This window comes from Saccostrea echinata, unplaced genomic scaffold, assembly GCF_033153115.1.
Source record: "Saccostrea echinata isolate AGI-Se365-2 ecotype Australia unplaced genomic scaffold, CSIRO_AGI_Sech_v1 ptg000007l, whole genome shotgun sequence".
NCBI lineage: Eukaryota > Metazoa > Mollusca > Bivalvia > Ostreida > Ostreidae > Saccostrea > Saccostrea echinata.
This window is the reverse complement of record NW_026889756.1, coordinates 374,763-391,569: the sequence shown is the minus strand read 5'-3', so window position 1 is coordinate 391,569 and position 16,807 is coordinate 374,763. Positions and strand designations below refer to the sequence as shown.

General features: G+C 33.7%; 1 pseudogene; it reads left to right on the top strand.

Annotated features, from left to right (window-relative positions):
- The first annotated feature begins 13,257 nt into the window (after positions 1-13,257).
- LOC133180808 (uncharacterized) lies at positions 13,258-16,455 on the top strand (annotated as a pseudogene).
- The last annotated feature ends 352 nt before the right edge of the window (positions 16,456-16,807 follow it).

The window sequence follows — 16,807 nt, the reverse complement described above, 5'->3', positions numbered from 1 at the left end:
TGCATGGCCCAGCCTTTGTATTTACCTTTGCTTGTTTTTACAAATCTGTCTCAAGCAGGAACTTTATGTAAATGTGAACACTTGCGTGTATACTTGTTACATACCAGAATTTTCACAGATTTAAACAATAATATCCTGTGCACATCTGTATGTTTATCAATATGTTTCAAATTTAGATTTAGCAAGAAGAAAACTTTACAAAATATGTACATTCAATTTGTATGTATTTAAAGGAGTAACTTATTTTAAATATTGCAGAGATCTATAAAGGTTAACCATGCACATTGCAAATGCATTATATCATAATGTATTTTAAAAAAATAGAATATTTGTGTAAGTGAAATAATTTTTTCATTACAGTAAGTTTCCTAGAGCTGTATTCAAAATATTCAGGTGTGCTGATAGTGTTCATTTCATAGATCACATTTGAAGTGTTTATGCCTTTTCTGAAAATAAATTTTCAGGCAAGTGCTTTGTAAGATAGTAAATACATGTATGTGCAATTCTGTAAAATACTGTTATTACTTATTTTATGTGTATGACTTTTATTATGTCTTACAGTTTTATGAAAAACACCTTAGTTTTAAAGCCCTTTTTAGCTCACCTCGACGAAGTCGAGATGAGCTTATGCTATACCCCCGGCGTCGGCGTCGGCGTCGGTGTCGGCGTCGGCGTTAGCGTCGGCGTCCCAGGTTAAAGTTTTAGGAGCAAGTCCCATTCCCAAGTAACTATAAGCCCTACCTGGACCAAACTTACATGGATGATGCATCTAGGGATGGACATGGCCACACTTGCTTCGGATGCTGGATCTGACCTAGATTTTCCAGATGAGTGACCAGGTTAAAGTTTTAGGAGCAGGTCCATTCCTAAGTAACTATAAGCCCTACCTGGATCAAACTTGCATGGATGATGCATCTAGGGATGGACACTACCAAACTTGCTTCGGATGCTGGATCTGACCTAGATTTTCCAGATGAGTGACCAGGTTAAAGTTTTAGGAGCAGATCCATTCCCAAGTACCTATAAGCCCTACCTGGACCAAACTTTCATGGATGATGCATCTAGGGATGGACATGGCCACACTTGCTTCGGATGCTGGATCTGACCTAGATTTTCCAGATGAGTGACCAGGTTAAAGTTTTAGGAGCAGGTCCATTCCCAAGTAACTATAAGCCCTACCTTGACCAAACTTTCATGGATGATGCATCTAGGGTTGGACACTACCACACTTGCTTCGGATGCTGGATCTGACCTAGATTTTCCAGATGAGTGACCAGGTTTAGATTTAGGAGTACTCTCGTTCCCAAGTAACTATAAGCCGTACCTTGACCAATCTTGCATGGATGATGCATCTAGAGATGGACATGGCCACACTTGCTTCGGATGCTGGATCTGACCTAGATTTTCCTGATGAGTGACCAGGTTAAAGTTTTAGGAGTAGGTCCATTCCCAAGTACCTTTAAGCCCTACCTGGACCAAACTTGCATGGATGATGCATCTAGGGATGGACATGGCCACACTTGCTTTGGATGCTGGATCTGACCTAGATTTTCCAGATGAGTGACCAGGTTAAAGTTTTAGGAGCAGGTCCATTCCCAAGTAACTATAAGCCCTACCTGGACCAAACTTGTATGGATGATGCATCTAGGGATGGACACTACCACACTTGCTTCGGATGCTGGATCTGACCTAGATTTTCCAGATGAGTGACCAGGTTAAAGTTTTGGAGCAGGTCCATTCCCAAGTAACTATAAGTCCTACCCGGACCAAACTTGCATGGATGATGCATCCAGGGATGGACACTACCACACTTGCTTCGGATGCTGGATCTGACCTAGATTTTCCACATGTGAGACCAGGTTTAGATTTAGGAGTAGTCTCGTTCCCAAGTAACTATAAGCCCTACCTGGACCAAACTTTCATGGATGATGCATCTAGGGATGTACACTAACCAACCTGCTTTGAATGCTGGATCTGACCTAGATTTTCCACATGAGTGAATTTTAGCCATATTTTAACCAAATTAGCATGGATGATGTATCTAGGGATGGACACTTCCAGACTTGCCTTGGATTCTGAATCTGACATACATTTTCCAGATGAGTGACCAGGGTAATATTTTTGAAGTAGCTATATAATATTATGGCCTGTTATGATTAAACTTGCATAGATGGTGCATCTAAGGATGAAAACTTCCAGACTTGCTTTGGATGTTGGAACTGACCAAAATTTTCTTGATTACTAAACAGGTCAAAAGTTTTTTGAGCAGGTCTATAATTAAATCAAACTTGCATGGATATTGATCTTGGGATGTACCCTAACTAGAAAAAAAATATGTGAAATTTGCCTTACATGTAGATAACATTCGTCGAGGTGAGCTTCGTAATCTTTGATTACCTATGTTTTTTGTTTAAGGGCTTCCCTATAGCATTGTATAAACCTAGATCACTCGAAAAATATGGGTGGGTGGATGTGTTTATGTACATAGATAAAGGTGTAAAAATGGGCATTGCTGTTTTTGCTGAAAGTGTGTATCATATTTTTGATAATGAAATTGAATAATTATGATGACCGTTGGATGGTTTTATGTCTATGTAAGTAGGTTTGTATGCTGGAAAAAAAATCCTATCTAGAGCTGCAATCTTTTGACTTGATCGCAATTTTGCATAATTTTAAATCTTTGGTTTCATGTCTAAATGAAGAAAAGTATTTATTCGTTTTATTTTTAATATTAAGACAAGCCTATGTTCTGATAATTTATCTCATTTACAATCAAGTCATATACTGATTGATGTTTGGCCACTGTCATCAAAGACTTAGGGTCAAGGAATGGATAGGACATGCAGTAATAAGATATTAAAAATTATTTTGTATAAAGTGACATTTTTTTATATGGACTAATTGTTGTTTAATTAGTCTTGTACATAGTGTAAATAAAAGTATTTATTTATTACAAATCAGCTGTTTCAGATTGTTTGAAATTTGTAAATGTCACAATTTAAGCTTGATTTATACAGGAATTTTTTGACAGTAATGTGTTTAAGTACATGTATATCTGAATTCTTAGAAACAACAGGACTCCATTTAGATTTTAGGATTATTTTTTATTTATTGTATTAGAATTTTAAGATTGTTGCATTTTAACTCTGTTATGGCCAATTCTATTATTTTCTGAACATATTTTACTAGACATTTTAATTGCAACATGCACAGAACAAGTCTTAAAATCATTTATTCTTCATTATAAATTGTACATTTTACATGTATATCATTAAAACTCATAACAATGATTTTACATGCCCTGAAATATATGTAATACAATATTATCATAGCTACATATCTTTTTGTATGTATGAAGTATTTCTTAGATTTATTATGTTTTTCATGAATTTGTATCTGACATTTTCAATTTTTTATTTTATTTGCCAGGTCCATGTGTTTATTATGAATATTAACTTGTATATGTGATGTTCTTTCTAGAAGTAATAAAAATTTTAGACTTCAGAGGCATTAAGAGTTGCCTCCCTTAAAAATGGTGTTCTTTTTTTCCCCTTGTTCAATTGATTTAAAATTACTTGGTTTATATCCATAAAAAAAAAATTGGTAGAATTCTATGTCTTGCAAGTTAAAAGGTCATTTCAGATTATTAAGAGCGTTTAGAATATCTTTTTTTCCCCTAAAGATGATAAAATCTATGAAGGAGAGGGGTGAACAAGGCATGCAGAATGCCTATAGCTTCACATATGTAAAAATCATTCAATTCGCGAATTTAGTAAACAGAATAAAGTTTTCTATTGAAATTATGAAATTAGGATAAACAAGCACCTTTTCTGAGGAAAATGTTCCCAGCAAAAATTATTCTGCTTTTAAAAAATAATGTGGGATTCGAACCCTAGCAAAAAAAATCCTGAGTATCATTTTCCTTTGAAACTAACATGCTAACCACTACGCTACTCCACTCCTGATGAATAGTGGCATTTAAATCATGTTTGTAATAAGACCCTTGACTTAATGGACTTATAAGATGCACATGTGTCATAAAAGTGTATTTTTAGCTCACCTGAGCCGAAGGCTCAAGTGAGCTTTTCTGATCACATTTTGTCTATAGTCCGTCTGTCCGTCCGTCTGTCTGTTAACTTTTCACATTTTCGACTTCTTCTCAAGAACCACTGGGCCAATTTTAACCAAACTTGCCACAAAGTATCCTTGGATGAAGGGGATTCAAGTTTGTTCAAATGAAGGGCCACACCCTTTTTCAAGGGGAGATAATAACGAATTAGTGAAAAATTAATAGCATCTTTTAAAAATCTTCTTCTCAAGAACCACAAAGCCAGGGAAGATGAAACTCATGTGGAAGCATCCTCAGGTAGTGTAGATTCAAATTTGTTCAAATCATGACCCCCAGGGGTAGGGCGGGGCCACAAAGGAGGATCAAAGTTTTACATAGAAATATGTAGGAAAAATCTTAAAAATCTTCTCAATAACAGCAAAGCCATAATTGGTCATATTTATATGGAAGCATCCTCAGGTAGTGTAGATTCAAGTTTTTTTCAAATCATGACCCCCGGGGGTAGGGCGGGGACACAATGGAGGATCAAAGTTTTACATAGAAATATACAGGAAAAATCTTTAAAAATCTTCTTCTCAATAACAGCAAAGCCCTAATTGGTCATATTGATATGGAAGCATCCTCAGGTAGTGTAGATTCAAGTTTGTCCAAATCATGACCCCTGGGGGTAGGGTGGGACCCCAAAGGAGGATCAAAGTTTTACATAGAAATATATAAGAAAAATCTTTAAAAATATTCTTCTCAAGAACAGCAAAGGCCTGATTGATCATATTTATGTGGAAGTATCCTCAGGTAGTGTAGATTCAAGTTTGTTCAAATGTTGACCCCCTGGGGTTGGGTGGAGCCACAATGGAGGATCAAAGTCTGACATAGAAATATACATGTATAGGAAGATTTCTTCTGATGAAGAACTGCAAAGCCATGATTAGTCATTTTGATATGGAAGCATCCTCAGGTAGTGTAAATTCAATTTTGTTCAAATGATGACCCCCGAGGGTAGGGTGGGGCCACAATGGAGGATAGAAAGTTTTACATAAGAACACATAGAAAAAATATTTCTTCTCAAAAACAGAAAAACTGTGTTTAGTCATATTGATATGGAAGCATCTTCAGGTAGTGTAGATTCCAGTTTGTTCAAATGATGACCCCTGGGATAGGGAGGAGCCACGAGGGGGGATCAAATTTTTACAAAGAAATATATCGGAAAATTTTTTAAAAATCTTCTCAAGTACAACAAAGCCATTTGTTATTTTGACATGGAAGCATCATCAGGTAGTTTAAAATTCAAGCCCCCCCCCCCCCCGTAATCTTTTCAATACTGAACTGATTTGTGCTTTTGCCTATCCAGTGTGCTCAGGTGAGCGATGTGGCCCATGGGCCTCTTGTTAAGGTATAGTGGGACTTTGATCCATGTTTTTGTTAACCAAAAAAAATGTGTATTTTACGCAAATTTTGAGGATAAAATTTCCAAAAAAAAAAAAAAAAATGGAGCGAAGACCCACTCATATCGAAAATTTGTTATAGTATGAGAAAATGATCCTTTTTGCCCTCTTAGGTGTGTGTATGCTATTTCATAGGCAAATAATTTCAATTTTTGTGAGATTTTGGTAGATTGTGGAGATGATACATAAGTATACAAACATGAAAAAGAAGACCTTAACACCTCAGAATGGATTAAAATTATCAGAAGTATGTTAAAATCTCGCATTAAGCGATGAGGGGCAAAATGAAAACCAACTATCCTTCTGTGTTCAATAATTCAGAAGTGAAAAAAGAATTAGATTACACGGTATGTACTGGTCCCTGCTGACAAAGCAGGTAACAACATTGTCTTTATTTGTATGGCTCATTATTTAAGTTGTATTTTAGAGGAATTGGGATTTAATTCTACAGGTGGTAATCCAACTTATACTCATAACTCCCTTTCTAGGGAGGAAATTCTTCAAAATCATATGTCAGTTTTGAATAATTTTGATATTCCCAACAACCAAAATGAATATGAATTACCATATCTGTATTGGATTCCGAAACTTCATAAAAATCCTCACAAAGATACATAGCGGGTTCCAGTAAATGTTTTACCAAGCCTCTTTCTTTACGCCTCACTAAAATATTAACAGCAGTGAAGAGAAACTTCGGGTGTACTGTGCAACAATATATTTGCGAAGTGGTGTAAATCAGATGTGGATTACTTAAAAAATTCCAAGGAACTTTTAGAACATTTGAAATCACATAATTTTACCAAAACCAACAGCATAAAAACTCACGACTTTTCAACTTTATATACAACCATTCCCCACGGATTATAAGTGAAAAGAAGAAAACACTTGCTGTGGCCTTCAACTCGGCATTTAGACATATTGTCAATTAACAATGGTTATTTCCATTCTTATGTCGATACGATATATCCCGGTGAGCTTGAAATAAATGATACCACAGAGTCTGACGCATCTGTTTCATATTTGGATATTTTACTTGAAAAAGACGTTAAACATGTTAAATGGCAATCTAACAAGAAAGCTTTATGATAACTTTATGATGACTTAACTTTTCAATCGTCAACTTCCCTTACTTATGCAGCAATGTACCTTTATCACCTGCATATGGGGTTTATATCTCTTAGTTAATTCAATACAAAAGAGCATGCTCTACGTATGACCAATTTCTAAAACGAGGTAGGGTTGACAAAAAAGTTGATGAAAGAAAAATGTCAGCGGTTTAGTTAAAAGTCATCATTTCGTAAGTTCTGTGGTCGATACATATAGGTACGATGACATTGTCAGCAAATACAATCTATAAGTCAAATGCTGACTGACGTTTTTCATACTAATTGTTAGGCCATTATTTACACATTGAATTGTCGATGGATTTTTCTGTTATTTCCCGATCATAATAAGGAGTACACGGCGTATGTGATCGGTCGGCAGGGGATGCTTACTCCTACATGACACCTGATCCCAACTCTGATGTTTTTGGAGGTTCGTGTTTGCTGTGCTCCCGATTTGTATTGTTTTAATGGACTTTGAGCTTGAATACTGTTCGTTTTCTCCATATTTCATTAAAATATGTTTTTAGCGTGGACATGTACGTGTAATATAAAAACGAACAACATAAAACACAAAAATATTGAGCATATCCTCATAAATGTGTTAATTATAACTTTCCTAACTGAATATTTCAGCTTATTTTAGATGTTTTGAAAGTAATGGAAAACATGTGACCTAGAGGTCCTATATTTGACATACATGTATGTTGAAATATGATAAAACATACATGTACATTTTGATCGTCTTATATGATAAGCATAAAAAATGTAAAAATACGGAACAAGGACAAGCTCTAAATTAAGGTTCATAAACCCTCTGCTCACTCATATAAAATGTTTCTTTAACTCTTATGATTTTCCGAAAGAAATGCATTTGTTAAGTAAAATACAAACTTATTGCATAGCTTGCGGGGGAAAATTGGACAAAAAAGACACTTCAACTTGACAAATTCATAAAGGAATAATAGATATTTATCTCATTAAGAGTTATCTCTCTTATCAGAGTATCAATGAACCTTAAATGCAGAGCAAAATTGAGAGATTGGCAAATACAGATTCCCGGAAAAATTAGAGGTGCGATCAGGTTCCATCAGATGTGAGCATCCCCTGTCGACCGGTTACACCTGTCATGGGCATTTTTTCTTGATCAGTATCGTATGAAAAATTTCAGTCAACATTCGACCCCACGGCAGGATGCATTTGCAACCAAGATCATTGGTACAGTTTTGATGTTTTGTCTTTGAGAAATTGTTTATTTTCTAGTAACATTAACTTATTTGTCACTAGTTTGCTTCACTTTAAAAATTTTGCGTTTGCGAAACATATTTTTTTTTATCTGTCGTTGAGGAGATATAAACACCAGATGGCATTCTTACATGAATAAGGAACATTTCCAGAAGAAAGGTAATAGTCATCTCAATTACTAGTATCATAATTTGGTTGTTAATTTATCATTACTGTCTATTTGTGCAGAATTATCTAGTGTCCAGGGGGATTTCAACAGATTGGTAGATCTGGTCTCCTAATAGTAAATATTAGGAATTACAACGGAAAAACGATTTACTGACTAATCGTTCGGAAAGATTGTAACCGGTTACAATTTTCATAATCTGTTAGTCGATATTTTTTGCAGTATATGTATTTTGTACATAACTAAAATGGTGCAATCGACCAATTAAATAATTCAATTTAAAATAACTGTGAAGACAAGTAATCGTACTTTAGTCATAGTAGACCATACCCCTGTATAGAAGAATCTAACTGTTTCTATTCCAATACAACAACTAATCATCTACTCAGCAATGTTGTAAATGGTATTTTCTCGTATAAAGTAAATCATATACGGTACCAATTTTGATGCACAGATGAACAATAAACAAATGCAAAACTTTGAAATGCAACAACAACAATTGACAGCTGGAGCCCGGTGCCAGCAAAAAATTACATCCAAGAGTAAAGAAATCTAAACTTTTTTTTATATCCGATGATTAAAAACAAAACAAAACAAAAAACAAACAAACAAACAAAAAAAAAACAAAAACAAAAACAAACAAAAAAAAAAACAGCTTTCGAGGACAATTAGCGTGTAGAAGCTAGAACTCCTTTTTTTTTGGTGACCTGATTTTCGCGCAAAATTCCCATTTTAAGTAAACGTCCATGTTAAGTTAGTACATGTAGCTATTTAATCTACTTTGATAAAAAGACGAATGAAATATATGGAGATAACGAACAGTATTCAAGCTCAAACTTAACAATACAAAATAGGAGCAGAGCAAACACGGACCTCCAAACATCAGAGGTGGGATCAGGTGCCATGTAGGAGTGAGCATCCCCTGCCGACCGATCACACTCGCCGTGTGCTCCTTGTCATGATCGGGAAATAACGGAAAAATCCGTCGACAATTCAGTGTGTAAATAATGGCCTAACAATTAGTATGAAAAACGTCAGTCAGCATTTGACTAAAAAAAAAAAAAGAATTCTGATTATCATGGTTATCTTTTTTCTTAGCAAACTTTGGGAGAATTTAATTTGAATATTAAAAACAATTATCTCTTCGATTTACCGTTTACTCGGAAGGAAAAGATCATCATCAGATTAACCAGTTACAAAAAATTATCCGTTACCCCCATTAAATATAAATGTTCTCAATCTGAAACTCCAGCACCTTTACACATACTTCAGAATATTTAAATCACGCAAAGAGGAAAAAAAAACTTTTATTTTTCTGGATGACAAGATTTTGCGTAACTGAACGAAAACGTTTTAAGAAAAATATATTTTCCTGTTATAAGTATACAAGGCAGGTCAGTTTTGAAAAAAAAATTCTAAGAGCAACACGTTGAGCACAATACTATACATGACAAAAGTCGTGACTTTGATGCGAACGTATAAACATGCCATGGATATACTCGTGTAATTATCATAAATTATGATTATTAGAGCATGGAAGGAATCGATACTTTAATGTCAAAAATGTTAGGAAGAATTAAGGGAATTCCCATATCAAAATTTCCTCTCAGTAAAATTCATGTCCTTAATTTTGAAAAGAACGATTAAACTCAGGTAAGAAAATTTTACATTATCAATGTTTTGATTTGTCGTTTTCTTTTATTTAGATATTCAGATATATCGACGATCTTTTATTAAATAACAATAGTTACTTCCATTCGTTTGTCGACTCGATATATCCCACTGAGCTAAAGAAAAAAGAGTAACCTGTCGTATCTATTTCATATTTGGATGTTTTACTGACTATAGACAATAAGGGCCAACTAATGACTAAACTGTATGACAAACGAGGTGCATATGACTTTAGCTTTTCCATCGTCGACTATCCTTATTATTCCTTTGTAATAATCCGCTATCACCTGCATACACATATTGTCTTTCTCAACTTATTCGATACCCAAGAGCGTTCTCCCAGTACGATCAATTTTTAAACCGTGACAGGCTACTAACAGATACATGTAAGCTGATGTTATAGGGATTTCAACAACCTCATTTAAAGTCAGTATTACGTTTATTCTATGGTCGTTAAAATGACCTTGTTAGCAAATATATATCATTGTACCATATTTTGACTCACATATTTTTACTCATAAAATATTAGGCCTTTGTTTGTATTCTAAACTTGCCCTCGGAATATTCCGTCTACCTGATCAATACAAAGAGCTAACAGCGGGCGTGACTCATGAACAGATTTTACTCCTCCTTGGCACCCGATACCACCTCTGCATTTTCCGGAGATCCGTGTTTTATGGCCTGTTTACAGATCTGTGTTGCTTTTAACCTTTTTATTGAGGTCCTTCTCTGTTCGTTATCTTCACCTTTTTCACTATATGTAATATAAATATGTCAGGTACAGGATCTTTGTTCTGGTCAAAACAGCTAAACATGAATTTCAGAAATAATTCATCCCGAGAACATTTTTTGAATTTCTGCAGCAGACGAAAAACAAAGAACCAAATTTTTTTTTCATGAAAATTGTTTAAAAAATACAATTTTTTGTAAACAATTGTATTTATCAAGAAAATACAAACACTACCTTCATGTCGCTGCTGGAAAAGAGCATGCTATTAATGGTTTTTGGAACGACGTGACGCTTAAGAAAATGTACGACTATAGAAACGCCTCTTTAATTTACTGCATCTTTAATTATCTAAATAATTGATAGTATTTTGCTCGATATGACAGATGCATAAACAAAATATGTACAATATAAACAAAACTGTGTTTTATTTTTTTGAAAAACGGTTTTAATTATATTCACGTAACATATATTTTTAACGATCTGTGGCTAGCATTCACGAAAACTAAAGAAATATCTAGAAGTTGCAGTTTACGAAACAATGGAACTATATTACATTGTAAATTACTTTATAGCGGCCCATAAATATCCATTAACATGTGAAACTTTTTTTAAAATCTACAATTCCCACCCTCTATAAGTATATAAAAAATTATAATGGACTATTCACCTTGAAATGTGTGTTTATGTGTAAATGGTGTCAACGTTAAACCGACAGCGTAAAAAGTTGTAAATATTTTTATCTGAAATGAGGATAACACTTCATTCTTGGCCATATCATAAATCAAGAACATGATACTTTTCAAAAACATCAAGAACATGGTTTGTATTTGTTCAAACGTGGCTTTCAGGGGTAGTTGAGACAAAATATGGGATCAAATATTTACATTGCAATATAAAGAAAAATAAATACCTTATACATTGCAGTTCTACAATTAAAACTATTTTAACATATTGTTTAAAATCGTGATTTTTTTTTTTCAATTATAAGGAAATATTTTTTTTCAAATGTAATATTTCCCATAAAACAGGATCCCATCTTATACAGCTGTAACAAACAGTGCTTCGTAGAAATCTATTTCCCCCTAACCCCCGCCCCGCCCCTTTGTTAAGGTGTTAGACCACAATGTGACGGATCGCTTGAATACTAGTATTCTCAAGAGATACATGTATGTAGTTAACAATTCTCTAACAATCTTATTTGAAAAAAAGACAGCAGAGCTACAATACTTATAATTATATTATATGGAAAGGTGTGTCTTGAGTAGATATTCGAAATTTTATTTGGAAAACAAAAGGATCTATTTGAAAAAAAAAAATATGGTAACATAAAATTTGACTTTCCATTTTTATACACTGCATCGACCAGTACTAGGTGAAGGTGGTTGAAATAGAGTTACCTTACATTTTAGATAGTTTATGGTTAGTTCTGTAATGAAGTGACAGTCCAAAACTAAGGCTTTAATTTAAAGGCCAAGAATGTAAACGTGACAGAAATATACCCGTGTACATGATTATCAGAGCATAAAGTAATTTAAAAATAATGTGTGGAAGAATTTAGGGAATTCCCATGTTAAAATTTAAATGGACAAATTGTCCAAACAGTTGAAGTGAACGATTGAGGTAAGAAATGGTTATTTTCTTGATATTTTAACTTGTAGGTTTTTTTTAAAACTGTTCCAACGTCCGTTGAATTATGTTTTGACATGCATGCACGATATATTTGAGATGGTAGTTAATTTTTAAAAGGGGTATAAATATATTTCTTTCTTAACTGAAATATAACAATCATTTTGTTATAGTCGGTACAGCTATTCATTTCAAGATAAATATTGACGTTTTCCAGCCGCTGAAAATCAAAACAAATAACTCTATACTACAGTCTTGTAGGCCTATAAACGATACAGCAGATTACATCCTCAAGAAGATATCAACACCAACAAGGAAGAGGAATTTCATTCTAGATCCCATCTTCAGCAGGAAAGTGGAATTTTCAGATATCAACAACTACAGGAAAGTGGAATATCATTTTACATATCAACACCTACAGAAAAGAGGAATATCATTCCAGATATCAACACCTTCAGGAAAGTGGAATATCATTTCAGATATCCACACCTACAGGAAAGAGGAATATCATTTCAGATATCCACACCTTCAGGAAAGTGGAATATCATTTCAGGTATCACAAATAATTGGAAGGAAGTGATGGCACACAATGCAAGGATTATAAAAGAATAGATAAGGTGGTAAAAACCTCTCTCTCCTACTTTGTTAACTAAAGAAATTGATATTTTAGTCGAATGCAAATGCTACAAACTGTGAGGGAACTTGCTATGTAAATAAATTAATATAACATATGTGGAAAAAATGGTTTGAAATTCATGCTTCGTTGTTGGTTGTCATTCAGAAATACTAAGTCTTATATGAGTTCTTAGAGATTGCATTTTATGAACTAAGAAAGTATTGTTACATTTTAACTACGGTATATATAACGTGACTCGTAACAACATGAAGAAATAAGAAAAAAAATGAAGGGATTGTTTTAACTCAATGAGTATATTCAATAAGAAGCTATATTTTCTGGCAAAAATAAAAAGCTGCTTCGATTTTAAAAGTATGTTTTCAATATACTTTATCATCCTCAGACTATTTCTTATCATTCCAACACGGTGTATTTTCTATTTTTTCTTTTTGTTGATTTACAGTTGTTTTGTTTCTTTTTCATTGTTAACGTTTTTCCTTGCAGGTTTTGAATCCGTACTAGAAAATTGGATGATACTAAATTACCTTTTTTTTCAATTTCCTACACGTATGCATGAAACTAATCCTTAATTATCATGACTGAATATATAAAAAAGAAGATACTGCGGTTCCCTAGGGAGGAATGTAGTGGTATCTACATATCCTGTGGTGACAGTGACGCTGATTGCAACTTTGTTCGCCAGCTTCTTTCTGTGCTGGAAAGAGCTGGTCATGACTGCTTTTTCAGACAACGTGATGGTGATGTTGAACTTCGAATAGAAACAGCTAGACGTGCCATTCCAAAACGAAGCTTGCTTCTGGCTTTTGCCTCCCAAAATTCTATAAATGAGGACTGCCAATACTGTCAGTATGAAATAGCATTAGCCATGGACTTTAATAGGCAGATACTAATAGTGACTCTCGATGATGTACAAATTCCGTCGTTATTCAGAAATCTTGACAGATTGCCGGGAATGAATCAGCCTTCTGAGGATTGGACAAAGATGCTTTTAAAATGTCTTCAAAAGAAAATTCATGGCAAGTGTTATATGCTGTTTTCATGGTACTTATCTCTTTCTCGTTTTAATTGAAGCAATTCATCTCCATCTGTAGTTTGGCGATCATTATCATATGTTAAAATACAATGTACTTCAAATAAAAGAAATTTTTAATTATTAAATGAAACACATACATCTTTGTAGCGCTAATATTAAAGTTTTTTCTCACATTTATATTTTTTAATGAAAAATAGAATACCGAAAACCTTGTTATGAAATCAACATGATCAAAGAATTCCTGTGGAATATAGAGGGAAGGGCTCTGTTTGAATTGATGGAATCTCACACAAAAACTGTAAACAGCTACATGCGTGAAAATGCTTGGCTGAGAAAAAGAAACAATGAGGTCATCCACATCCGAATGCAAGAATGTGAGGACTTGGAGGATGCTAACCTTAGACTTGAGGAAAAAGTCAGAGAAATGCAAGACAAACTTTCCAACAAAAATGAATGCCCTTATTCATACGTCTCTGAAATTGCCTTGCAGTGTGTAGAATATCAAAAGGAAAATGAACGAGTAAGAATTTTGTTTAAGTCAAATCAGAGATTCTTTCTCTAGGAATCCATCCAGTCTACAAAATGGTTGCTTTTAAATCTAAAAGTACTTAAACACGATATCCTTTTCTGAAACATTTCTTACTTAACACGTTCTTCACAATGTTTGAAGCAGAAGACAATATGCTTTACCACATCATTTTGAAAATCGGAATATTGTTTTCTATAAGTAGTCCTTTTGTCATATTTAGATGCTAAAAAGAGATCATTTAAATATCAAAAAAAATATCAATTTTCAAATGCAATTTTTCCAATATAATAACACCCTGTCAACTACTTAGCACGCCAATTTGCTTCAAAATTTCGAATATACAACTTATCTTATACAGTAGAAAAACAATACTACAAATACATGTGTGAAAAGTTTTGATATAATTGCACGAGTTGAATAATAAAAATAATACTCAAAAAGAAATTTTCGATGGAAGTAACTTTGCTTCATTCTCTATTTTATTCGATAGTTGATGGCAGAGGTAAAAACTCTACGAAAAGCCCTTCAACAGAGTAATGACAGGAAAATTTCCGAGAGCGAGAGTATAACAGATGCTAAAATGATTGATTGTTTGTATAAAGTGTTGGCTCGAGATGACAACAGGGTTAGACCTAACAGAACCTCCCCGGGGGTCGGGATCAGGAGAGTACCATCCGAAGTCGCAGCCTTCTGTCGGCGGTACCAAGGTCTGATAGGTCAGCATTTTTTCTCTACTTTTTACATAATAAAATTTCTTTACCACTCTAAATAAGTTTTTATAGGGACAGTTTTATCAAGAAGTTACTGAAATGTTTATTTGCATCATAAATGTACTCTCGTGTGTTAGATCCGAAATGATATTGATTTATTAAATCATGAAATTAAATTTAAATCAATTAAAAATCAAATTAACTTGTGGTTTGTTAATGTCCATTTATTTCAAAACTCCATTAGGATACTTCATTTACAATCAATTATGATTTCTTTCCTAGGTTACGAAGAAATTCCCTCTCTGGGCCGTGAGTTAGGACTAACCTGCTCTCAGTTAGATGACGTACAAAGCTACGTCACTTCCGGTCCTTCAGAGATGTTCTGGCAGATGTGTAGACAATATTCCACAGACCAGTCAGAATCTTGTAGCGTCAGTCACATGGTAGAGGCACTTATGAGGATTGGAATTAATATTGAAAGTAAGTGGTTTTTATTTAACTTTTATAACTCTTGAATGATAGACATACCAATATGATAACGAAACTGAAAAAAAATTTCCGCCATGTTTTTTTGTGTACAAATTATTATCCATTTTATCATGCAAAAATGGTTGTTGTAAATGATATCATTGTTAGATGTATCTTTTTATTTACTATGTGACAATGTTTTAGGTCGGCCTATGAATGACTTGCATAAAAAACTACTGGAAGAAAACATGGACCACATCTACAAAAATATGAAGGATGTTATAATTCTTCTTCCTTTGTTTCTTGAAAAAGAGACCATAAGTTCAGCCCAAGCTTTATACATAGAGTCGCCAAAGTCCTGCAGGCAGCGAGTAGAGAGACTGATTGAAGTTTTAATCACGAAGGAAAATGGCTTTGATTCTTTCTGCGAGGCTCTAGAACTGAGTGGTCAGACCTCCCTAGCAAAGTTCGTCTCCGAACTCAGAGGTTTGATTTGAAAGTCTAAATTAAGTAATAGTAACAGAGTCTGAACTTAACATTCATTATGATATGTATTTGAATATTAAATTCATGATGTTAACCATATCTTGTTATAAACTTTTGCATGTAACAGGCATCATCCAATAATTTGACTTGTTACATGTACATGTATAAGACAATACCTAGACTACAAGACATAGCTTAGTGAAATTTTTTTTTTGACATAGCTTATAATAATTTTGCAGTAAAGTGTCTTCCTAAGTTTAATCTAATAATCATTGAGATAATCCTCTAATAAATTAAATGTTTCTGGATGGAGACTATAAATCCAAAGTTTTTTGCTATATGCGAAAATACGAAAAAGTTGTATGTATGTTTTTTTTAGATGAACGTTTACAGACTACTTCGGTGAAGAGGCCTGGTGAGCACGAAGATGAAGGAACAAGTTCTTGTTTTCCTGAGAACAGATGCAGAGACACAAGTGGTGAAACAGATGTGAAGGTTCCAGCTGAATTTTTCTAAAACTTATTCAATTTGGTTGCTTTAGTGTTGCGCGATTCATTATATATAGAAGATTAGAAATTAACTTTATATAGATTTTATTAAACAACTTTCGCAAAATTTAATACAAAAAATAAGTGTGAATAATTCCACAGGGTAAATTGTTGGGTATTGATACGAGAAAAAATGTGGCATTTTCCCTATTATTTTTAATATAAAACGAAGAAATATTATTGCTTCGCTGATACATTATTTTTTACATTTCAAGTTCTTTTTTTTCATCGTTTTATTTTTAATCATATCAATTGCATGTTTATTGTATAGTTATGCATTGTCGTAATCACTGCTGTGAAAGCATTGAGATAGCATTTATGCTACAAAAAACACAGAACCATAT